This window comes from Dermacentor variabilis, chromosome 3 (genome assembly GCF_050947875.1).
Source record: "Dermacentor variabilis isolate Ectoservices chromosome 3, ASM5094787v1, whole genome shotgun sequence".
Lineage (NCBI taxonomy): Eukaryota > Metazoa > Arthropoda > Arachnida > Ixodida > Ixodidae > Dermacentor > Dermacentor variabilis.
Window position 1 is genome coordinate 214,531,078 of NC_134570.1, and position 25,982 is coordinate 214,557,059.

The 25,982-nt window shown below is 49.2% G+C and overlaps 1 pseudogene; it reads right to left on the reverse strand.

The window, feature by feature from the left end:
- Window positions 1-1,668: 1,668 nt before the first annotated feature.
- Window positions 1,669-19,018, reverse strand: LOC142575017 (uncharacterized; annotated as a pseudogene).
- Between the last annotated feature and the right edge of the window lie 6,964 nt (window positions 19,019-25,982).

Genomic DNA, 25,982 nt, shown 5'->3' on the forward strand with positions numbered 1-25,982 from the left:
GATCACGTATAGTGTGGGAGAGGTTACCAACAGACTGGATCCGAGGATGGCCTACCCAGACCTCTTCAAGGGAGTGGGCTGTCTAAAGGACTTCCAGGTGCACCTCCATGTTGACCCCAGTGTTCAACCAGTAGCCCAACCTCACAGACGCATTCCCTTCTCAATGTCAAAGCCACTGGAAAAAGAGCTCGAAAGGCTACAGTCCCTTGGCATAATCGAAAAGACTGAAGGACCAACCCCCTGGGTATCACCAATTGTCGCAGTACCGAAGCCACATGACCCCGAGCACATTAGAATGTGTGTTGACATGCGCTGTGCCAACCAAGCTATCCAGCGTGAGAGACATGTCACACCCACAGTGGACGACATCTTTGTTGCTTTGAACGGCTCCATCTTCTTCTCTAAACTCGATCTGAAATATGGGTACCACCAACTAGAACTTGACGCATCATCCCGTGCGATCACCACTTTCTCCACACATGCTGGGCTCTTCCGATACAAGAGACTCAACTTCGGAATCAACTCAGCAGCTGAAGTGTTTCAGGACACCATCCGTCAGGTTCTAACTAACATCCCCAACGTGCTCAACGTAAGCGATGACATATTGGTGTATGGAAAGACTGAGAAAGTGCATGATAAGGCTTTGAAGGCCACATTGGAATGCCTACTTGCAAGTGGTCTCACACTGAACGTCAAGAAATGCAAGTTCTACCAACGGGAACTTACATTTTTCGGGCATGTGTTCTCCAGCAATGGTGTGCAACCGGACCCGACCAAAGTGTCTGCGATCTTGGATGCATCACCACCTTCCAGCGCCACTGAAGTGAAGAGTCTCCTCGGGCTCGTTGACTACTGTGGTCGGTTCATACCCAACTTGGCCCACCTCACCCAACCACTCAGGAAACTCACGGCCAAAGGAGAGGACTGGTGTTGGACAGACATACAGCAAGACGCCGTGGACGAACTGAAGAGAAAGCGTTCCGAGGCCACAACTCTCGCCTACTTCGATCCAGGAAAGAACATCACACTCATTGTAGATGCTGCTCCTCATGGCCTTGGTGCCATTCTCACGCAGACATCCGGAAGCGAAACCAGAGTGGTAGCATATGGGAGTCGTGCTCTTTCTCCTGTGGAGGCACGCTACTCTCAAATTGAACGGGAAATGCTGGCTGTGGTGTGGGGAATTGAGCATTTTCACATCTACCTGTATGGGACAGCATTCCGCCTACTGACAGACCACAAGCCATTGGTCAGCATTCTCAGCAACCCTCGCTCCATGCCTTCAGCACGGCTGGAGCGTTTGGCACTTCGAATTCAACAATACACCTTTGAAGTGCAACACACTAGTGGTCCAAGTAACCCATCTGACTACTTGTCCCGACACCCAGTAAACTCCACGTCACCATTTCGGTGCATGGAGTCTGTCGCCGAACAGTACGTGAACTTCATTGTGTCTCATAGCCTGCCTCGTGCCATGACCAGAGAGGAGGTAACCGAAGCAACGCTCGCTGACCCGGTGATGAACTCGCTCAAGAAAGCCCTAAAGCAACCCCAGCAAGGCAAAGATTGGAAGACCACAACTCTGATGCCTTTCTCTCGCGTTGCGACGTCAGTTTCCAAAGAAGGCCTTGTGTTAAGAGGCACGCGGATAGTACTGCGAGCACAACTTCACACTAAGGCGGTGCATCTTGCACATCGAGGACACCAAGGCATTGTCAAGACAAAACAGCTGTTGCGTGAGAAAGTGTGGTTTCCAGGGATAGACTCTTTAGTGGACCAGACAGTTAAGAGTTGCCTGGCATGCCAAGCGAACACACCAGTACACCATCGAGATCCCTTGCCAATCCAGGAGCTGCCTCGAGGCCCGTGGACTTAACTTTCGTTAGATTTTGCTGGCCCTTTCCCTGATGGCAAGTATGCCATGGCAGTGGTGGTTGATTTCTCCAAGTACCCAGTTGTTAGCATCCTACACACCCTTGCAGCACCTACAGTCATCAAGCAACTGCGCACTGTTTTCGCTCAGTTCGGCTGTCCAGAAGTTGTAAAGTCAGACAATGGCTCACCATTTCAGATTGAGAGTTTTGCAGAGTTCGCCAGCTAGCTCGGGTTCAAGCATCACCGCATCACTCCACGGTGGCCAGAGGCTAATGGGGAAGCCGAAAGATTCATGCGCACCCTCAAGAAGTCTATACTCGCAAGTCGTGTCAGCCACTTGGATAGGACTAATGAGCTTCAGTCGTTCCTGCTGGCTTATAGGTCCACACCCCATAGTTCCACAGGAAAATCTCCGTTTGAACTTCTGTTTGGGAGACCCATGAAGAATCTTCTACCGACACTTGTCGCTGGTACTCACAACTCGGCTCACTATGAGGCCACTAAAGGTCACTATGAGGTCACTATGAGGTCACTAAAGGCCACTATGAGGTCACTATGAGGCCACACTAAAAGAAAAGCATACAACAAGTGGTACGTCGACACTCGGAGGCATACGAGTAACAACCAGCTGTGTGTGGGACAACAAGTCCTCTGCAAACAGGACAGGTCAAACAAATTTTCGCCTTACTATGACCCACACCCATACACAATCACCAAAGTCAATGGCTCCGGAATCACAGCGTCCAGAGATGGAGTGTCGATTTGTCGCAACTCAAGTTTCTTCAAAGATGCAAGCACAGTTCAAGTGGAACGACATTAGGACCTGACCGACATGCCATATCTGGATGATGAAGCTGACCTTCCAACCCCCAGCATAGCTAATCCTAGCCAAGCCATATCCGCAGCTCCCAAGACCGTCTCACAGCGGTACCCGCAACGATCCAGGCAACGACCTAGGTACCTGAAAGACTTCGTGTTTAAGCAAAACTGATTTTTCCTTCCCTGAGGGGATGATGTAGTGTCTATGTATAGCACTCTTTGGAGTGAAGGAAGGCAACCCTGGGGTTCAGGGGAGCTTCCAAGATGGCTGCAGTTTCGTTGAAATAAATGTGTGTTCGTTCCCAACAGAATCGGCCGTGATCAGTCTCAATGCTCGAACTACCATACGTTACACACCTAGCCGACGCATTGTACAAGGTGAGGGAGCTGAACCTTGTTCAGCGGGTCTATCCCATCACGACATATTTTGCGGCCCCAGACAACTCATGCAAGGGAATTGTTCCTGGCCTTTTGCCCGGTACATCGTCATACAAGCTAGTGGATGAGCTTGTGGCTCCTGGAACTCAAATACTTCAAGCACGAATGATGGGTCAAACCAACGTTGCGTTGGTAACCTTTGAAGGACTTAAAGTGCCTCGCTATGTGCGTTTCTATGGTGCCGAACTCCGCTGCTACCCCATCGACCCCGCCAACTGGTTTGCAAGATATGTCACAAGCTCGGCCATTGGGCTGATTACTGTCCTACGCCGCACGTGGTCATTTGCGCGATGTGCGGGACTGACAACCCCACCCCGTCACATCCGTGCACCGCACACTGAAGATCCTGTGACGGCACCCACCCTACAGCGGATCCAAACTGCCCGCGGCGTGCTAGGCAGACACTGAACAAAGCTTGGGTGCGGAAAGCTCTCGAGAAAGAGCAGCGTGAACGCCAACCCTCCAGCGACCCGGCCACTACCACAGATACGGCGGAGACCCGAACGTCGCGCGCCCCAACGAAGGAGACCAGAAAAGTCCGGTCGGAGACCCGTTCGAGCTCCCGTCGCAAGTTCCGGACCCGCTCCAAGTCTCGGTCCCGATCCTGCGAGGCATCGGTGCGCCTCCCAGAGAAGCGCCCTCCTTCCCCATCTTCCCGACAACCCTACAAGAAGGCCCTGCAGACCAACGCCCCAGCCAAGGTGACCCTGGTCCCTTCAGGGGTGCAGCGGACCCCGGAGAAGAAAACAGCAATGGAGGCGCCTCGGTAGGTAGGTCGGGCGAAGGGTACCCCACAGCTCGCTCCGCCCAGTAAATCTCTCCCTACCCCTTTCCCTATTACCAATTCGTTACCAAATCCCGATCCTCTAATAGAAATAGCCCGCCTACGTCGTGACATGGAGGCGCGCTGTGAGCGCCTACAAAAACAAATGGACGCGCTGGTGGCAGACATGAGCACTAGTATGCAGGCGGCTCTGGACTGGATAGAACGCCAAATGGAGGCCCTTCAAACAGGGATTACGGAGCAAGTAAAATTATGTATAGAGTGCACTTTCGCACGCATGCAAGTTCCTGAGCTTAGCGGTAACAACGAAGGCGCGCTTTCCGACCAAGGCTCTCGGCCGCAACCTACAAATGTGGGCACCCGGCGCCCGCATCCCTATGCACGACCGCCTGCTTCTTCTCGCGATGATGATGGCGCCGCGTAACGCGGAGCAACTAGTGGTGTGGCAGTGGAATTGTAGGGGATTCCGCCGAAAACGAGGTTCCCTACAGCAGTATATCGCCACATCCACGAACCCTCCCGATGTCATCCTCTTACAGGAAGTCAATTGCACCCCTTCTTTATCCGGCTACAGCACGCTCTCGGGTGTCTCTCCTCTTGTGGTAAACGCAGCGAGAGTCTGTTTATACTCAATGCATACAGTTCCCCCCGTTCGCCAACGCACTGTTTTCAGCACCTACTAACAGAATTTGGTAGGTTTGGACGGGTTTGTGTGGTGGCCGGCGACTTTAACGCTCCGCATACTGCATGGGGTTACGTTAAATCGCAGGCTAAAGGGACCCGCTTATGGAATGCCATCTGTAACATGAGATACACACTCCTTACCGACCCAGAGCACCCCACTCGGATGGGCAACAGCGTATCTCGTGACACCTGCCCTGACCTTACCTTCGTGCGCAATACTGGCCCAGTCGTTGCGCACGGGCCTTTAGAGGAGCACCTTGGTAGTGACCACTACATTGTGGCGACCACCTTGTCGTTACGGGGTGCGCGCAGGCCCGAGCGAAATGTGCGTATAACGGATTGGGCGAAGTTCAGGGAACGTCGCCAGGACCCACCTGAGCGCCAAGGGTACGAACGCTGGCTTGGCTCTCTCGCACAAGATCTAGAGGCCACCACGAGCACACTGCGCACCACAACCGAGACACCAGACATAGACCCGCATTTACTTCATATCTTTGGAACGCCCGCAGAGGGTTGACACGACGATGGAAACGACAATGCCTCTACCGCAAACATAGGAAACGTATAGATCAAATTACACGGGAATCTCAGGAGCATGCAGAGATCCTTACGAGGAATAACTGGCGAGAATTTTGCGATCGCCTCTCAGGCACATTGAGCACAGCAAAAACGTGGTCGATTCTTCGCTCACTCACAGATCCCACCACAACAAAGGGAAAAACATTTCAACAGCTGCACATCCTAATGCACGAGTACAGGGACGATGTCTCGACACTCCTCAGAGAGCTAGAGAAACATTTCATACCCACAGGCCCGCCGCCGCAGTACCCTGACTATCCTTATGTAGGCGAGGCGAACGAATTGCTAGATGCGGAAATCACATCTGACGAGGTGCGGGTGGTCCTACAAGACCTACGCCGCAACACGGCACCGGGAGCCGACTACATCCGATTCGCCACCCTTCGTAACCTCAGTGGCGCGGATATTAACCACCTCACCCATATCTTCAATGATTGCTGGCGCAAGGGCATGCTTCCCCAAGCATGGCGACACGCCGACATCACACTGATCCCCAAACCGGGCAAGCCTGTTAAGGTTGAAAACTTACGACCCATCTCCCTAACATCCTGCATTGGTAAGCTCATGGAGCATGTACGCTTGCGGCGTCTGCAGCCCTTCCTCGAAGAAAAATAATTCTTTTCTAACTCTCAATTCGGATATCGGGCTCATCTGTCTGCCAAAGATCTGCTTTTACAATTGCGGGAGGAAGTCATAGGACCTCCGTCGTCCGCCCAAACGAGAGCACTCATAGCCTTAGACCTAAAAGGGTCATTCGATAATGTTGAACATGACCTCATCCTTCGCAATGTTGCACATTCACACTGTGGAATTCGTATGTACAACTATATCCGCGCATTTCTTCGAGATCGCACAGCCACCGTAGGAATGGGACCGCATCGATCCGGTACGATTCGCCTTGTAGGACGTGGGACACCCCAGGGCTCAGTTCTTTCCCCTACTTGATTCAATATCGCGCTCGCAGGGCTCCCCCGACTACTCGACCAGATCCCTGATGTCGCCCACGGTATTTATGCGGACGACATTACTATCTGGTCGACACGGGGTTCCGACGGAGCCATCCAGGACCGACTGCAGCAAGCAGTCGATACAGTTTCCGAGTACGCGAGAAAATGCGGATTAAGATGTGCTCCGGAAAAGTCGGAGCTCATAATCATTCGCCCCCGGAGCCGTTCCTCTACTCCCCCTATCACTGTGCACGTGGATGGCACACCGATACCACAGGTTAATCGTGCTCGTATCCTCGGCCTACACATCAAAGCGCATGGCAGGTCAAACTACACTGTTTCCCTTCTTTCCAGACAGATTGAGCAAATTCTGGCCATGATCCGGAGGGTCTCCAACAGGCGCTCGGGCCTTCGAGAAGAGGACCTGCTGCGCTTGGTGGAGGCATGCGTGATCAGCCGCCTTACATACCATCTCCCATTTCAGCGGTTGACCTAAGCGCAACAACTTCGCATAGACGTAATGATTCGCAAAGCGACGAAGCTGGCCCATGGCCTCCCGAACTATACTTCCACACACCGTCTCCTTAACTTAGGGACACATAACACACTAGGCGAGCTGCTAGAGGCACATTGGGTCAGCCATCGCCAGCGCCTCCTACTCACTCCTACTGGCCGCCATCTTCTCACACGGCTAGGATACTCTGTCCCACCCTTTGAGTCTGAAACCCGTCCAACGATCTTGTCGTCAGCGATACGCCAAGCACTAAGTATTCATCCATTGCCACGTAATATGCACCCCGAGCATGACAAAGGGCGGCGCAAAGCCCGTGTACGATACATTGGCCGCATGCTTGCAAACATCCCGGAAACACACACTTTATACACGGACACATCACGCACTCAAGAGGGCTATACCTCGGTAGTTTTGGATGGCATCGAATCCCCGAGAGACTCTGCTGCAATGCGCGGAACAAATGCCGCTTACGGAGAAATTCTCGGTGTTGCTCTTGCAATTCGATACGCCATCCGTGTTCCTGAGGAATTGTATATATTGACGGACTCGCAACAGGCATGCCGGGCGTTCCTATCAGGACATGGCATCCCGAGAGCGGCGCATCAAGTTCTCAAACAGATCCCGCAAAATACACTAACCACACCTCCCCGCATCCAATTACTCTGGACCCCTGGTCATGCCTCGCTGCCGGGTAACGAACGCGCACATGCGGTTGCCCGAGAAATTTCCCTCCGGGCGACTCGGCGTGGTGAGGCGACTAGTTCAGAGTGGGGGGATCCCTTGCTCCGTTATAAAGACATACTCCGTCATTATACACGCATTCGTCGCACCCACGCCGCACCACCGCCGTCCTTCTCGCGGGAGGAAGCAGTGGCATTACGCCAGTTACAAACCGCAACTTTTCCTAATCTTGTCTCTCTCAATAAATTCTACCCACACTGTTATGCAGATCGTTGCCCTGGCTGTGGCAGCTCGACCACAATCTTCCACGTGACGATTGAGTGCATTGCAAACCTCACCTATATGGCGTAACGCAGAGGCCAGTGTCGCTTCGGGACGTATATCGCACAATTAACAAATGATATGCTTATGAGAATATGCATATGATCATTCCGAGGAAGTACTGAAATGAAATAGAAGCGAATAACGACTTAATGACCTGGCAAGAAGTAATTTAAGCTAGAAAACAGACATGTAGATTATAGATTTTCTACTCCAATTATACCTATTCAAAACGAACAGAAACAGCATTCGCATGCGGCGTGCATTGACTCCAAGGAGAAAAAAACAAACAACAACAACAACAACAACAAAAAAACGACGGCGGCACATGTTTTACTTCACCTAATCAATGTAATCAAATAATTGACCGACGATTCCTCTAACTGAGAATGTTACTTCTCGCGTCAGGTAGCCGTCAAAGGACTGGCACCGCTTCGGTGATTTTACCCAAACTGTGACAACAAAAATGAATTTTGTTTTTTTATAGGATCTAGAAAGATGAAAAGGGGGAGTAAAATTGCCGCCAAATCAGTTGCTATGCCGAGGAGAGCACTTTCCTACATCGCGTAAAGCGCTCCATGCACCCCTACCAGCGATATTAATAGGGAGGTTTAGAATAGGGGCCCCAATAGTTTGGGGCCCCAAAGAGCTTTGCGGGTGTTAGCGTTGGGGCACGTAGGAGTGAAGAGTTTTAGAATAGGGTTTTACGTTTGCGGATAGCGTCTTGCGCTGACAGCGCCACTACGGCGTCAAAGAAAAGATATTAGAAATAATTAAATAAGATATACCATTTTATGATAGGAATAATAATTTTGACTTGCGTGTATTCGCATTTAATTACAATTTAGAGGCTATTCTTAATCAGCTAACAATTAGTTGCGCTTAGTTTTGAGCAAACAAAACTTTACTAGCCTTCACCAGCCAAGCTTAGCCGTGTTAGGCCTACGAGCCATAAAATCCACAATCAAATTCAAAATCAGCGGCGTCTAATGAGTCAATCTTCATAACACACGCTAGTTGAGAGAAAGCGATAACCGCAGTCACTTCTCCTAGCGTGCGAACTTCAACGCGTTACCGCGAATCGAAACCATTTTGGTGCTAGGTTAGAGCCGTCGCTTCGATGGGTGCCGCCATGTTTGCCGACGCAAAACTTTTGGGGCCGCTATTTGGGCTCTCGCTAAATCGCTGAAATAGCGTTCCCAACGCAAAACCCAAAGGCAGTTTGCGTCTTGCGCATGCGCAGTGGCTTCGACGCTATTTCTTTGGGGCCCCAAAACGTTTCGGGCCCCTATTCTAAAGCTCTCTAAGAGAGTCGCGAAGTAGCGGATGTCACTTCTTAGTTGTTGTCGAAGTAATATTATTGCTCTCCTTAATGGTATAATCGATGGCAAACATGATGATGCCTGATTGACCAATCGCTCTCTAACTTTCTGTGAAATTTATTGCGGGTTTCGGTCGCTTTCTTAGGTCAACTAAGCAAATTCATTCTAGCATCAAGACATGCGCGAAACGGCGCGCTAGGCTCCATCACATAATGACTCCAACGAGGAAGAGCGCGCCCAGTAGGTTTCTCGGCATGGACTACACCAAGTGCTGTGAGAGTAAAATAAAATGGGCCCAGCCTAATAAAGAGCGCGAAAAAAATGACTATTTTTACCCTCATCACTTATAAAAAAATGCTAAGTGATTTATGTGGTGAGAAGCTCGTGTCTGTTCATGTATATTGATTAAGCAGGCTGTTCACAAGCTGTAGACGGAACCAGCTGGAAAATGCTCCAGTTAGTGAAGTGCGCCTTCCCGCAACGCCGCCTCGGGCGCTCGGTCACCTGGGTCTAGCGAAGTGTACTTTACAGAGCAAAGCCGGAGCGGCGCGCTCCAGCGCTGTTGCAGACGGCGCGAAGCGCCTACCCCGGGTCCGTGTGCGCCTGCGCCGCTTCGATTCGATGCGCCGCGCCGGACGCACGAGCCGTGGACGACCCTGTACGCCGCACGTTCGGATAACACTTTTTCCGGTAAATGAAATACATTGCACTTCGTTTTCCGTCAACAATGTGAATATTTTTAGGTGTTACCCACGACAATTCCTGATGGTTGGGCTCTTCCGCCCTGTGGGTTTTCATCATCTTTACTTTTATACGAGGGTTCTGCTTGTGTTCAGCAGTTCAGCACTACCGCGCTCCACGACTTCTGCAACACCAGTCAGAACTTTGCTCTGTTGTTAGTCTGTGTGGTTAACCTAGCAAGAACCAACCGAAGGGAGTGCATTCGAAGACGACGCGCTGGCTGTAATCCTGAACCAGACTGAACTCGCCCTATTTTGTGTCTTTTTGTGTGTGCGCGCGCGCGTCAGTGGCTATGCAGCTTGCAGCGTTCCCACTTTATGGCAAAAGAAAAAAATAACTGCAATGTTTATTTCATGTATACAATTCCAAATGCAATCGTCTGCCGATGTACAAATTTCACTTGTGTTTTGTTCTAAATAATCAGCAAAACTTTTAGCCTAGTAGGTGCTTCATCTGGGAGTGCAATCAAGACTGCTTGGCATTTATTAATGAATGACTGTGATTGGGTCACCTCATTTGTAACTGCAAATCTGTCTTTCAACTGACTTGATGCACTCTTATTTTGTTCCTTTCACTCCATAGACGGCTGGACATCCTTCTTGTACCTTGGCGCTAGCTGGATGACGGGACCTCATCATGATCAGTGTAAGCCAACAACCTGTACACTCTCTGGTCCTCCCAGTGCTTTGTATATGGGTTAAGGCCAGCCAGCGCTTCGTGGTAAAGTAGCTAGTTGGTGTCTCAAAACGGGCATTCTTTTGCACCGGTCCCTTATAAGTTGCCACTATTATAGCCAATTTCTCAGTGCCAGTGTACATACACAGATCTACTAATAATTAGTTTCCCTAAGCCTTACAATATTTACCTGTAGGTAGTCAGTGCTATGTAATAACAAATTAACTCTGTTGTGTCATGTGAGTATTCCATAGATGAGTAAAAATTTGCTACAACAGGGTACATTACACTTTGCTTCCCTAATGCACAAATGTATTCAAGCCAGTATGTGATCAGTTCTGTATTCTAAATGTTTTCTGTATGATTTAGTTTCTTTACAGGAACTTACAGTGCAGCATCATCAAGCAGTCTAATTTAAGATTTATGTGTGCTGTAAAAGGTATGCTTTGCCGCTACAATGGATGTGCGGGTAGAACAGGCATGATGCTGAGGGTTCCAGCAGTTTGCAGAGGTGCTTTTAAAATTTTGTCATAACTGTAATTTTACCTGTCTTGTTTTTGTCACCTATTTAAATAATATGATTGGAAGTGTTATCAGAATTTAGAAATTTATTTGCCCTGGCCCATTAGCCTGCCACATTTGACTTTTCACTTGGGCAATTATTCAGCATGGACCATTACTTGAATACACCTTTCTGTGTGCAGTGGCTTCTCAATTGCGGGTCAACGTAGATGCTCAGAATTACCTGAGGTGCACGGATGAATTTGCTACCTATACGAATGACTTTGTACTTTCTCGCGCAAACAGCATGTTAAAGGGCCCCTGAAACGGTTCGGACAAATTTTGTAGACGCGTAGGGTACAGCTTAAGTAGAACATTCGCAGAACAATTTAAGCGAAGCGTTACGTATTAATGGAGCTACAAGCGATTACAAGTTACCCTCCTCCCCAGCCATGCTTTTTCGCCTCAACTCGTTCGCCGAGGGGACGGGGCTAAGCTCCGCCTTCGCTGATTTGCGTCACGATTCTACGTCATATCGTCCACTTCCGGTTGTTTTAGAGCCCGCCCCCGCCCGCGCGATACCTTTCCGCTAGCCGCTTGGCCGTCGACCCCAAGCGAGAGCTATCGAAGCAGCGTGCTTTGCGAGCATTCTGTCGTAGCGCCGAACGTGTCTGGTATTCCGGTAATCACACACTAGCTGAAGTTTCGACGGAACGGTGGAAGCATAAACTGAATCTGATGAAGGAAATTTAGCGTAGACGTACGTGAGCTGCTTGATCGGGGCGCAGAACTTAACCAGCCAAAGAAAGAGCTAGCTAGTATTGCTCTAACCAAGTGTAAATCATTTTAAACATTTACAAAAACAAAGTGTTAACGATTACACTCCTGCGAAAAATTTACACCAGCAGCAAAGAAGAATACGTTTTGTTACTGCTACTGTGTGTGGTTGAGCTCTGTGCCACCAGGTGGCTGCACCGTGCAGACCATTCACATTTGCGCTTCTGTTCATCCCCTGAAACGACACGCAAGGCGACACAGCCTTGCGCTTGCGTTTACCGGACTCGCGAAACGCTATTTAATCTTCCGGTGTAAAGTGACGGCCTCAATCGCGCAAAGCCTGGCGCCGATCGGATAGCAGCAGTCCGATGCGCTGCAGGCCAGTTCGCTCGTCTACTGACTTGCAGAGGGACACAATGTCGCAGCTTGACATATTGGCAGTCGCTACGTTTGCAGTCCACAAGGCAACGAAGTCGAAATATAGCGCTCGCGAAAAGACAGACCGACACTGACGGCGGAGCTCTCGTCAAAGACGGAGCACGTTGTAACACTTGCTGTGTGCCGGAAGTCCTTAAGTGTACTGAAAAATTGTTCTTGTGCAATCTCTTTATGTTGCTTTCTTTTTATAAAAAACAAATTAACTAACATTCCAACTATTACGAACACCATTTAGATACCATAATGTTGGAAAAATTATCGATCACGCGCCCTGGTCAGCCAATCGGATAGCTCGCCCCACTGACCTCATACGGGTGATTTACGTCATATGGGTAGGGGCGGCTTAAAATTCCGCCGAGCAGTGTGCTGCGATCGGCAGCGATGTGCATTTTTAAAACCTTATTATAAATTACACGCTTTACGCGGAGCACTTAGATGTGTCAATGAATGATCAGCGGGACCTACTCTAACGACTCAGTACGTTTGTAGAAAATCTTAACAATCTTTTCAGGTTCCCTTTAACACTTTCAAGACAGTGGGCAATGTTATCATTTGATCACATCATGAGATATACTTTCAATGTTGTATGATGCATCATCCAAGATGATGCATCATTTGTGTGAGGGATTGCCCTAAGCCAATTAGAGTCCCATGAAAACATGTCAACAAAAGTGATTGATCCAGCTGGGAGTGTTGCTTTGGAACACTACTTTATCACCAGTCCTCCTTTGCATGCTGCCTGTTTACTCTATACTGTGTCATGTTTAAGTTTGAAAGAAAAGCAACAGCTAGGCAGTGCAAAATGCCAAACTTGCTTTTAGTTTAACAATATAAAATGCCATTTAACTTTTTAATTAAGTTAGTCCATCATTTACCTGCAGAGTGTATTACTGTTTTAAACTGACTATATTTTGCAGGAATTTTCGCAGACTTGTCTGACAAGTTGATAAATAGCTTTTTAGCCACAAAACACCATATATTAAAGGGACCCTGAAACGCTTTTGACGATTTTCTACAAACGTACTGAGTCGTTAGAGTAGGTCCTTCTGATCATTAATTGACACATCTAAGTGCTCTGCGTAAAGCGTGTAATTTATTATAAGGTTTTAAAAATGCACATCGCTGCCGATCGCAGCGCACTGCTCGGCGGAATTTTAAGCCGCCCCTACCCATATGACCGAAATCACCCACACGACGTCAGTGGGGCGAGCTATCCGATTGGCTGACAAGGGCGCGTGATCGATAATTTTTCCAACTTTATGGTAAACAAATAATCTTTGTAATAGTTGGAATGTTAGTTAATTTGTTTTTATGAAAAGAAAGTAACATAAAGAGAATGCACAAGAACAATTTTTCAGTACATTAAGCACTTCCGGCACACAGCAAGTGTCGTCTGCTTGTGTTACAACGTACTCCATTTTGACGAGAGCTCCGCGGTCACAGTTCGTCTCAGTCTTTTCGCGAGCACTATGATTCGACTTTGTTGCCTTGTGGACTGCAAACGTAGCGACTGGCAATATGTTAAGCTGCGACATCGTGTCCCTCTGCAAGGCAGCGTACGAGCGAACTGGCTGCTGTGCATCGGACTAACGCTATCCGATCGGCGCCAGGATTTGCGCGTTTGTGACCGTCACTTTACACCGGAAGATTACTAACGCAACAGCGTTTCGCGAGTCCCGTATTAGGGCAAACGTAAGCGCAAGGGGACAGGGTCTGGCCGCTTGACTGTGCCGTAACGGGATGAGCCGAGATGAGCAGAAGGGCAAATGTGAATGGTCTGCACGGTGCAGCCACCTGGTGGCATAGAGCGCAACCATACACAGTAGCAGCAACGAAGCGTATTCTTTGCTGCTGGTGCGTATTTTTCGCAGGAGTGTAATCATCGACACGTTGTTTTTATAAATGTTTAAAATGTTTTACACTTGGTTAGAGCAATATTAGCGCTTTGTTTGGCTGGTTAAGCGCTGCGCCAACAAGTGTCTGGACCGTGTAGACCGATCAGGCCGCTCACGTACGTCTACGCCAAAGTTCCTTCATCAGCTTGAGTTTATGCCTCCAATGATTTGCCGAAATGACCAGCTTGCCTGTGGTTAACGGAATACCAGACACGTTCGGCGCTACGACAGAATGCTCGCAACGCACGCTGCTTCGATAGCTCTCGCTTGGGGTCGACAGCCAAGCGGCTAGCGGAGAGGTCTCGCGCGGGCGGGGGCGGGCTCCAAAACAAACGGAAGTGGACGATGTGACGTCGCATCGTGACGCAGGACCAGTGAAGGCGGAGCGTAGCCCCGCTCGCTCGGCGAACGAGTTGAGGAGGAAAAGCGTGGATGGGGAGGAGGGTAACTTCTAATCGCTTGTAGCTCCATTAATACGTAACGCTTCACTCAAATTGTGGTGCGAATGTTCTACTTAGCTGTACCCCACGAGTCTACAAAATTTGTCCGAACCGTTTCAGGGGCCCTTTAATTTCAAGGCTGACTTTGACTCTGCTCTGCAGTTTAATAACTATATTCCATGAAATATACTAGTCATTTTAAACATCATCACATACATACCTTAAGATACCCGTAATTTAAGAGAAAGGAGTGCTTAAATTTATTTTTAATGTGAGCCAAACTTCTTACTTAGCACATATTGCTAATTAAAGTTCCAATTTCAACATTCCAATTTCCTCCCTCGCCTTTTTTCTCTCTTCTGTGCAGGTATTGCTTGCCTATGTCTACAAGAACCTTCACGCGTGGCCTGTGACAACAAGTTTTTGTGGGCAGCCATTGCTCTCCTAGGAAGGCTGGCCTGCTCTGGCAGCGGCGGCAATCATCTTCAAGATTTATCCATGCTCATCTTTGCTGCTATTTGTCACTCTTGTTAATTACACTTTCTGCATCTTTTCTAATATATCAGGTAATAAAGTATGACTATGTGACATGGTGTGAAGTAGATGTCTTGCCGCATTTTCGCTTGCAATCATCTTTTATGCATGAAAAAGCTCATTGTACAGTGTATGAAAAAAACAGCAGCATATTATGATTTATATTTCAGTTCCGGTAACATGCAACGTGCAAGGCATTCGCTAATGAATGGTGTATCGAAGAACTGGCCATTATTTCTGTGTGATGCTGTACAAGCGTGTGACATTACCTTACAATGGGGACCCACAAAGTAAGTTACAATTTACTTTTAAATGAAGTATGGACATCAGAAAAAATATGTTTATATTGCCAGTTAGAGTGGTTTGGAGAGTGTTTTTCCAGATGTGTACTATCTTTTATTTTTTAACAATTCATTGTAGCACAGCGTTCTGTTTCGTATACTGATGTCAGGCTATTGTGCCTCCTGTAGCTGAAACCATCTAATTTTTACCTGAGCTGCAGCATAACTGACCAAATGTTTCCCTGCTAGAAACTATTTCAATTTGGTGGAGACCCAGCAGGACGAAGTTTTGTCGATAATGACGTCTTTCATGCAGAGGTGTTCTTGTTTAGGTCAATTGGCATGATATCAATGGGCAGAACATTGGCACATCAGCATACAATATAGATCTTGTTTTATTTGCTAAATACTGACAGGCGGCATTCAATTGATTGGTCTAAGTAAAAAGCACTAATTGACCAATGAGGCTGTACTACACTATGCCCATGGTTCACATCTGGAAAAACTACCTGTGCATCACTCTGTCCGACAATATAAACTTTTTTATGATGTCCGTGCCTCATTTAAAATAAATTGTAACTGCGGGCAAACCTCATGTTACTGCAACAGCTGCCGCAAAAATTTGAGAGTATGTCTAAATGAAGTCTTCAATTGTTCTTGTCAAGCTGTTCATTAGCCAACTTTTAGCGTAACGTTAGCAGGGATATACTGAAGTGCTTCTAGACGTCCATGGGTACAAAATGTCTTGATCAAGACAGCTAATAGACTTGAATTAGCCGTTCAAGACACCTTTTAGATATCAAATAGCTGCTTGCGTGTTTCGTGGGATGTGCTCACTGCAGCTCTCCCTTACCCTTTCCCAGTCCTGTCGCTTCACTAGCGCCCCAAGGCCTCCTTCTCTGCGGTATTTACCTTTTCTGTTTCACCCTACCCAGGTGTATCCTGCAATGAATGGTGGCTCTTCCTCATCTCCTAAGTGGGTTTCGGCGACTCTATAAACCTGAAAATTTCCCGTTTGTATTTGTTCTTCTATTTCGTCCCACTTAATGTGATTTGTACCCCCCTGCATGTTGATGACCCCCACATTTACTGCCTTCTTCCTCTTCCTCCTCCGTGCTCCGGTCCTGCCGCCCCTCCCCCGTCCTTTATCTTTTATGTTTTGGCATGCAGGGTTGCCCTGCGTGCCTGCAAAAAAGCCTGAGCCCTACGACCCACCCTCGTTCCTACCTGCCATCCCGCAGGTGTAGTGCAGTGAACGCCATCCGGGCCAAAAGGGGGGAAGTTTCTCCCCCCATCATTCTGTTCACATCTACCACATCAACCCTGAGGGCTCGCCCCAACTCCCTAATCATTACATTGGCCGTCACTACCTGTTCTTCAATGTAAGGGCCATGTCCCCTGACCTCTGGGACAGCACACAGGGCAATGTGCACCGCCTCAGAGGTCACCCTTAGTTTCGCCACTACCTGTTGAATCTGTCTGCTCAGCATTCGCTCCCTATTTGCAGGACGCCATGCACCCCATCGTGCAAAATTGCTAGGTTTTTTCCCTCCCTATCTTCCTTCAGTTTGTTTTAGCTTTCTTCGCCACAACTTCGAATCGCGCACCCGGCATGCATTCGATCTTCACCCGTCTGTCGTACTGAACTGTTCTGAGGAGTGCTGATTGCATTCTCGATACGTTGGAGCTACCAACGACCCAGATCTTTCTGTCTTCAGCTCTGTCTTCAAGCAGTTCGTGCCTCCCTCCTGTCTCTGTCTGCTGGGTTCTCCCTGCCTCCTCGCCTTCTCTGTCTCCTGTCGTCTCCTCCCTCTGTACCTGTGTCTCCCGCGGTCCCCACGTTAACGTGTACGCTACCCATTCTGCTCCACTGGGTGATCCTCCCGCTTCCTTTTCCTTCAATTTCTGTTGTGCCTCCCTCTCAGCTTCTCTTTCTCATCTCTTTCAATTGTTTTTCCAACTGCTGCCCTTTGTCTCGCTGCTTACTCCATTTTCGCTCTAGAGCTTCCATTCTTGAGGCCTACTCCCTCTCGACCCTTTCTTCAAACTCTGCGCGTTTCGTTTTTTCCTTTCTCGAGTTCCTCCTTTGTCCTCTCCATTTCACTCATTAGCTGCTTCTCCAAATTCTCAATCACTTTACACAGCCTGCACACGAAGCCGTTCCCTTCCGCCTCCGCCACGGTTGTGAATACAGTTTCATCCAAATAACACCATCGTTCACACCTCTCACACTGGACGAGGTCCCCGCCTTCCTCCTCGGCTTTTCTAGCCGGCCGTCCCATGAATTTCTTTGTCCTACTGTTACTTAACAAAGCAAAAGCGAGGTTAAAAAATGACCTATAATAAAGACCACTGAGAATATCTAGAAGAACAAAAAAAGTTAATAAAGTAACCAAAGCAACAACCAGAAAAAAATAAAAAACTAAATAAATATTTTTTTAAATTAGAAGAATGAACAATTTGAGCCCTAACTATGAAACTTAGTCCTAGCTGTTATGTGTTGGCTACGACCTACTTTATCCCCCTACTTTGGCTGAGTGTTCGCCTCGCTTCCTAGTGATCCAATTCTCTACAACCTACGTTTCTATGCTGGCCCTATCTCCATTCAGATTTCCCGCCACTGCAATTAGAATTGCCAGCTTTGCGGGTCAATGTTGCTAGACTGCCTGCAAAATCTGACAGGGGGAAAACACCGTCAAATATAGCGAATGCAACGAGGTCGCTTGCGAACAGCGTAAACCCCAGGAGACTGCGTATGCAAAGCAAGGCGATGCAACCGTTTTATACCGTTGCTGCGATCGCGCGCAGCGATATAAAGCGCCCCGAGTGTTATGCAATGCGTCTGTTTCAGATCCAGCGAAAGCCTCGTTCCGCGCGGACTAGCCTCAGCGTGCGCAGCGAAAGAAAGCGCTTCGTACCGTCGGAGAACCGGGCCCGCAACAAGCATGCGATTCGAAAGCAGGCGGGTTATGCAGCAACATTACGGTACTGCTGGGAGCGTGCGCGCGTGTACGTTATACTCCTGATCTGGTAAATCTGTGCGCTTCGGAAACGGCCTTGTTGCTATATTTGACGGTGTTCTCCCCGTCAAATTTGCCATACAGTCTGGCAACATTGACCCGCAACGCTGGCAACAGACTTCTACCACACGCGTCAGAACTCTGCCGCGCGGCTAGGCACAGCAACCAAGCGATGGGTACACGCACGATGTCAAGAAAAAACAAAGTATAAACGTTAAAAAGAAACAAATTACACACTCAGACAAAGATACACCCTTTGGGGTGTATATCTGCCACACAACGATAATCGTCATCTGCGTTGCTTGCGTTTCCTTTCTTGAAAGGCAGTGACTACAGTGACGGGGCCCGGTACTTTAACATCTGCACTACAGTGACGGGGCCCGGTACTTTAATATTTGCACTACAGTGGCGGTACCCGGTACTTTATCATCCGCACTACAGTGACGGGGCCCGGCACTTTAACGTCTACACTACAGTGACGGGGCCCGGCCCCTTAACCACAGTGACGCTGTAGCGACGTCAATGGCCGCACTTCTTTCAAACATTTTGTGCAAACAACTTCGAGCACTTCACGACAGGCACTGAACTTTATTAAGGTCCTGAGGAGCGACTCCGAAACCCCCTTATGAGGGAGGAGCCGCCGCGAGCCGCTCCCACGTTGGGACGGGCAGCCCGTGTCTGACCGCCTCATCCCACTCTTCTTCCGTCGTGAGGTGATCGTGGTCCCGTAACGAGGGGCACCGCAAGAGCATGTGTTCTAAAGTTCAGAATGGATCTCCACATTCCGGACAATCGGGCTTGAACGAGTCCTGGCGTGGTGCGGGGGATAGACCCTCCTGTCGATAGTGCATTGTAATCTCGTTCAACGTGTGGAGCGAGTCCTTGTGGAGCCCTGCGTCCGCGCCTGCGAGCGGCGTTTCCCCGGCGCGGTGGGTGAGTTCGGGCGCGCGGGCGTGTGCCAGCTCGTTGGCGTTGGCAACGACAGGGTAGACCCGAGGCTGCCCATGTGGGCCGGGAACCAAGTGATGACGGGGTGGCGACGTGCCTCCCTCGAGACCGAACCCGCGGCGAATGCCCTGACCGCCGCCCGGGAATCCGTGTAGACCTGCAGTCTGCTTTCGTCCCGGAGGGCGAGGGCCACCGCAATCTGTTCCGCCAGTGTCGGGGATGAGCCCCGCATGGACGCTGTGATCCACCACGGCCACCTCGAACCGGTCGGACTAACCGTATTGGGCGACATCGACGAACGCGACCGATCATGGATCGCCGCGCCGACAGATCCGAGAAGAGCGGCCTACATTGTGTTGCGGGTGCATGTTGCGCGGGAACGGCGAGAGCGTGCCGGCCTCCCGCGTCGAGCGCGCACCGCCTTTCCCTGACGGCAGTGGGTTAAAGTCCAGCGCCTCCAGGATCCGCCTCCCCGCAGGCGAGGAAGCGAGCCTGACAACCTGTACTGACTTCTGTGACTCGACAACCTCATCGAAGGTGTTGTGGACCCCCAGTTGCATGAGCTTCTCCGTGCTCGAGCCTATGGGGATGCCGAGCACTTCACGGACCGCGAGATTTTATTCCAGTGCTGTCCACAGCACCATGTGAATTTCACGATGTCAGCAACTTCCGTGCAGTAACGGAATGCATTGATTATTATTATGATGATTATTATGGCCCCGTAATACGCCCGTGGCAACTGCCACAAAGTGTAGTCAAGAGTTCGACGAAAGTTCGTCTGGTCAGGTAACATGATGATGAAGAAATTACGGCCACTGACCAAGTCAAGGTGAAAAAACACACAGAGACGTTTCGGGACCCGTACGGGTTCCTTGATCACATTAACCCGTACGGGTCCCGAAACGTCTATGTGGGTTTTTTCACCTTGACTTGGTCAGTGGCCGTAATTTCTTCATCGCCACAAAGTGTGTGGAAAGGTGGAGGAACAAAGAAAGAACGAAAGAAAAAACGACTGACTAACGACACATGTACAGTAACAGATTGCTCTTCTGACTGGCGAAACACGTGTAGGGACGAGGTGTCCGTTGTGACTGGTCAAGCACGTGCTCGGAAGAGGCCCGTCACTATTGGGGGCGAGCTCCACCACTGGGAGAGCTGGCGCCGCCGTCGGCGCGTGACGTGGTATGAAGCATCACGTGGACACAGTGGCCGCGTCGACTGCTTCGGAAGCGCCGAAGCGAGCTGAAAACGAAAGTTTAAGGTCTCCACTTGCGGCTGCGGTTCTGATTTAGTGGGGAAGTTTTCCCGCTTCAGGTGTGTGCTTGACAACACTTGAAAATACCATAATAGGTAGTGGCTGCCTTTCAAGGCGCCCAACATGGTAGGCTACTGCTCGGTGCCGCAGTGCTGGACGTACACAACGGAGCCCGGTGTCAGCCTTCAGACACACCCGCAGGACAAAAAGCTGCGTGAAGCTTTGATCGCGAAACTTAGAACCGGCAAGCAGCCATTGGCTACAACTCGGTTGTGCAGCAAGCACTTCCCCGAGGAAGATTTGTGATACGACGTCGGGCTGCGATGTTCGATGAATAGCAGAAAGTGCGCACTGAGACGCTCGCCCGCGCGCTCTGCCCGACTGTCATGAAGCTTTGGTCTATGAACAGATTGATGACAGATACTGTATGATAACGTCCACGCAACAATAGTTGCTTGCGTACTGTCAAATGCTCATATGCTGCGGCATAAAGTTCGCGGCACGGTGCGAAAGCGCGCTCGCAGCGAAAGCAGAACGCGGGCATACATGCAGACGCGCAGTCGGTCACCGCGAACCCGTGCGATCGCTGCATTGAAGCTTCATTCTCTTATGCTCCATTTGGTTGCATACAAAAGCGGGCATTAAGAATAATGGCGCACTCAAGCACCGATACACACAGCAGGCCACTGTTCAATCAACTAAACACATTGCCATTCGATTTTATGTGTGGGCGTAAAATAGCTATCTATCATGTAAACAATATTGTGAAACGCAATCATCCTTTCCGTGTGTTCATATTTTTTTTCACGTTCTACCAGAAGTACTGCCCCTGGAAATGTCAAACTGCCTCCTGTACATAATGTATGTGGAAAAAGACTACTTGAATTTGTTTGAGTTAAGGCATTGAACAACATACCCACCAAAATAAAAGAAACACAAAATTTCGGCAGAGCACTGAAATCGTATTTATTAGCTACAAACCACTCATTTGGTACCTGTATTCATGCTTGGCGTTCTGTTCTTTGCGGTTTGATAATTTATGTAACTGGTGATAATTTTTATGTACGCTGTAATAAAAAACTTTTTTTTCTGTTAATGTGCTAATGTGTTGCTTTCATCCTCTGTATTGATCCTCCTATGCGTACTGTCAAATGCTCATATGCTGCGGCATAAAGTTCACGGCACGGTGCGAAAACGCGCTTTCATCCTCTGTATTGATCCTCCTATGCTTGTACCGCATGTCTATTATATTTCGCATCTGGACCCATCCACTAGCTTGCGGCTATTTGTTCTAACAATCTTTTGCGTATGCACTGTAACACCTGTGATGATTATAATAAAGGAAGAGAAAGAAAGTTCACTGTAATGGAAGGGGAACGGTAAAAAAACATTAAGAAAGGCATGGCATACGTTCATGCTTGTGTAGCACTAGACAATGAATATTGTACTGGATTAAGAAAGAGAAGCAGCGGGTAATTGCTCGCTTAGACGACCGATAAACATGCAGTTCGATTAAATTTGAGAAATGATGATATTGAAGCTTCCAAGACTTCAGAAGAAAAAGAAAAAGACTGAATCATCGCGACGGCACATCACAAGTCGCCGTGATGCTCGTATGCTGCGGCATAAAGCTCACGGCACGGTGCGAAAACGCGCTCGAAACGAAAGCGAAACATTGTGCGAGGACATGCATGCAGACGCGAAGTCGGTCACCGCGAACCCGTGCGATCGCTGCATTGAAGGTTCATTCTGTTATGCTACATTTGGTTACACAGACAGCCAGCCCACAACAAGAACATATTTCACATAGTTTTCTCTCGGCGATTGCCTACGTTTCACGCAAACCGGTTCGGGGGAATCTATCGCGGCGACCGCGCACAGTGTCCCAGCTTACCGTACGTAGTAGGTAAAGAGATAGCGTCTGTAAACCATTGTGTGCTTTCTGTTTTTCCAACATTATTATTATTATCTTTTTTTGCCACGTGAAACCCCATAATTTTTTAACATTATTATTTTAAAGGTAAAATACTTCTGTCATTTCGAGAGTACTTGCGAAAATGCTCAGGAGGGCTGCCGCGTAGTATCTTTATTTAGCGCCGATAGCCAAACCTATGCGGAGCGCGCCGAGTTATCCCTCAGACTACGCGTACGCATGTAAGGCGCATCCGACACAGGGTGACTCGGTAAGTCCTCGCCCCCGATACCGACATTGTATAGTGACGGCCCCGTCGCTTCAGTGTTGTTGTTAAGGTGACGGGCCCCGTCACTGTAGTGCGGATGTTAAAGTACCGGGCCCCGTCGCTGTAGTGCAGATGTTAAGGTACCGGGCCCCGTCGCTGTAGTGCAGATGTTAATGTACCGGGCCCCGTCACTGTAGTCACTGCCTTCTTGGAAACGCCTCGCCCGCTACTTTCCTGTCGGGAATGCTATGTCATGCTGATAATGCCCATGCCGTTCGTTACTGGGAAGTACCGGGCACGCAGTGTTAAAGAAAGGAAATGAGGAAAAGACGGATGACGTTTATTCTTGTGTGGCAAGATACAACCCAAAGGGTGTAATTTTTGTTTTAGAGTGTACTCTCTTAGAGAAAGTTTACACCCTTTGGGGTTACCTTGTCCCACAACGATGATCGTCATCTGTCTTGCCCGCGTTTCCTTTCTTTAACGCTGCGAGCCCGGTACTTACCAGTCACGAACGGCATGCGTGTTATCAGTGTGACGCAGCATTCTCGACAGGAAAGTAGCGAGCGCCGAGTTTTCAAGAAAGGAAACGCAAGCAGGGCAGATGACGATTATCGTTGTGGGACAAATATACACCCCAAAGGGTGCAACCGTTTTAAGAGTGTATTCACTCTTATGGTATCTTCGACTGTTCGCCTCCATCCCCCGAAGCAGAGTAGGGCAGATCCGGCGTTCCCCGAGCTCTGAGGTAGAGGACAAGCGCGCAAGCCGAACGCACGACTCGCTCTCGGAGGAGGAAATGGCAGATGCGAAACCACATGACTACTGCCAACGTCCGATGTTTAGTCCATCCAAAGCTCCTGGCACTGCCGGGAAAACCGGCGGACGCGCCGGTGGGACGAGCTTTCGTCGAGACGCCAGCATGCAGTGGCCGAGGTTGCCTAGGTCACGGTGGGCCGTCGCCAACAGCATCAATCTGCGGTGCCGTGATGACGTTTCAGTCTCGACGACTGCTCCGACGACAGGGCTCGGAGCACCTCAGAGCGCCCGAAGATGGAGGAGAGCAATCGTGAAGAACCAGCCGAACGCAGGGCGCGCATCCTCTTTCAACCAGCCGAAGAAAACGCCGCTCGCGAGAGCGCTCCAGAGCGCTCAGAAACGACCATGCAGCCGAACATGGCATTAGAAAAATTTACACCCTTTGGGGATTATCTTGTCCCACAACGATAATCGTCATCTGTCTTGCCCGCGTTTCCTTCTTTAGTGCTGTGAGCCCGGTACTTCCCAGTCACGAACGGCATGCGCGTTATCAGTGTGACGCAGCATTCTCGACAGGAAAGTAGCGAGCGCCGAGTTTTCAAGAAAGGAAACGCAAGCAAGGCAGATGACGATTATCGTTGTGGGACAAATACACACCCCAAAGGGTGCAACCGTTTTAAGAAGAGAGTTTTAGAATAGGGGTCCCAAAAAGAAATAGAGTCGAAGCCACTGCGCAAGCGCGAGACGCAAACTGCGTTTGGGTTTTGCGTTGGGAACGCTATTTCACCGATTTAGCGGGACCCCAAATAGCGGCCCCAAAAGCTTTGCGTCAAACATGGCGGCACCCATCGAAGCGACGGCTCTAACCTAGAGCCCCAAACCATAACCAAACTAGGTTCGATTCGTGGGAACGCGTGAAGTTCGCAAGCTACACTCTAAGAACAGTTTACACCCTTTGGCTTGCCCCTTCTGCCACACAAAAATAATCGTCATCTTTCTTGATGCGTTTCCTTTCTTTATCGCTGCAAGCTCGGAACTTTCCAGTGACGAACGGCACGCGCGTTATCAGAAGGGGCACTCCAAAGGGTGTAAACTGTTCTATGCTGATAACGCGCGTGCCATTCGTTACTGGAAAGTTCCGGGCTCGCAGCGATAAAGAAAGGAAACGCATCAAGGCAGATGACGATTATTTTTGTGTGGCAGAAGGGGCAAGCCAAAGGGTGTAAACTGTTCTTAGAGTGTATAGGAGAAGTAACTGCGGTTATCGCTTTCTCTCAACTAGCGTTTGTTATGAAGATTGATTCATCAGACACCGCTGATTCCGAATTCAATTGTGAATTTTATGGCTCGTAGACCTAACACGGCTATAAGCTTGGCTGGTGAACGTACGTAAAGTTGGTTGCTCAAAACTAAGCGCGTTTACTGCTTACAGAATAACCTCTAAATTGTAATTAAACGCGAATACACGCAAGTCAAAATTACTATTCCTATCATAAAATGGTATATCTTATTTAATTATTTTTAATAGTTTTTCTTTGACGCCGTAGTGGCGCTGTCAGCGCAAGACGCTATCCGCAAAGCGAAGCCCTATTCTAAACCTATTCACTCCTGCGTGCCCCAACCAAGGAGGATATATAGTATATATCCTCCTTGGCCCCAACGCTAACACCCGCAAAGCTCTTCGGGGACCCCTATTCTAAAACCCTCTACACTCCTAGGCAAAGTTACACCCTTTGGAGTGCCCCTTCTGCCACACAACGATAATCGTCACTTGCCTTGATGCGTTTCCTTTCTTTAACGCTACGAGCCCGGCACTTTCCAGTACCGAACGGCATGCGCGTTATCAGCATGATAGCACTCCCGACAGGAAAATAGCGGGCGCGGCGTTTTCAAGGAAACGCACCAAGGCAGATAACGATTATTGTTGTGTGGCAGAAGGGACACTCCAAAGGGTGTAACTTCGCCTACACTCTTACAACGGTTGCACCCTTTGGGGTGTATATTTGTCCCACAACAATAATCGTCATCTGCCTTGCTTGCGTTTCCTTTCTTGAAACTCGGCGCTCGCTACTTTCCTGTCGAGAATGCTGTGTCACACTGATAACGCGCATGCCGTTCGTGACTGGGAAGTACCGGGCTCGCAGCGTTAAAGAAAGGAAACGTGGGCAAGACAGATAACGATTATTGTTGTGGGACAAGATACGCCCCAAAGGGTGTTTTTCTAAGAGTGTACGAGTGTAGAGTGTAGGCAAACGTTACACCCTTTGGGGTGTAACTCTGACACACAACGATAATCGTCGTCTGCCTTGCTTGCGTTTCCTTTCTTGAAAACGCCTCACCCGCTACACTCTAAAAAAAGATTGCACCCTTTGGGGTGTATATCGGCCACATAACGCTCTTAGAACTGCTTACACCCTTTGAGGCGTATCTTGTCGCACAACGATAATCGTCATCCGCGCTGCCCGCGTTTCCTTTCTTTAACGCTGCAAGCACGGTACTTTCCAGTCACGAACGGCATGCGCCTTATCAGTGTGACGCAGCATTCTCGACAGGAAAGTAGCGAGCGCCGAGCTT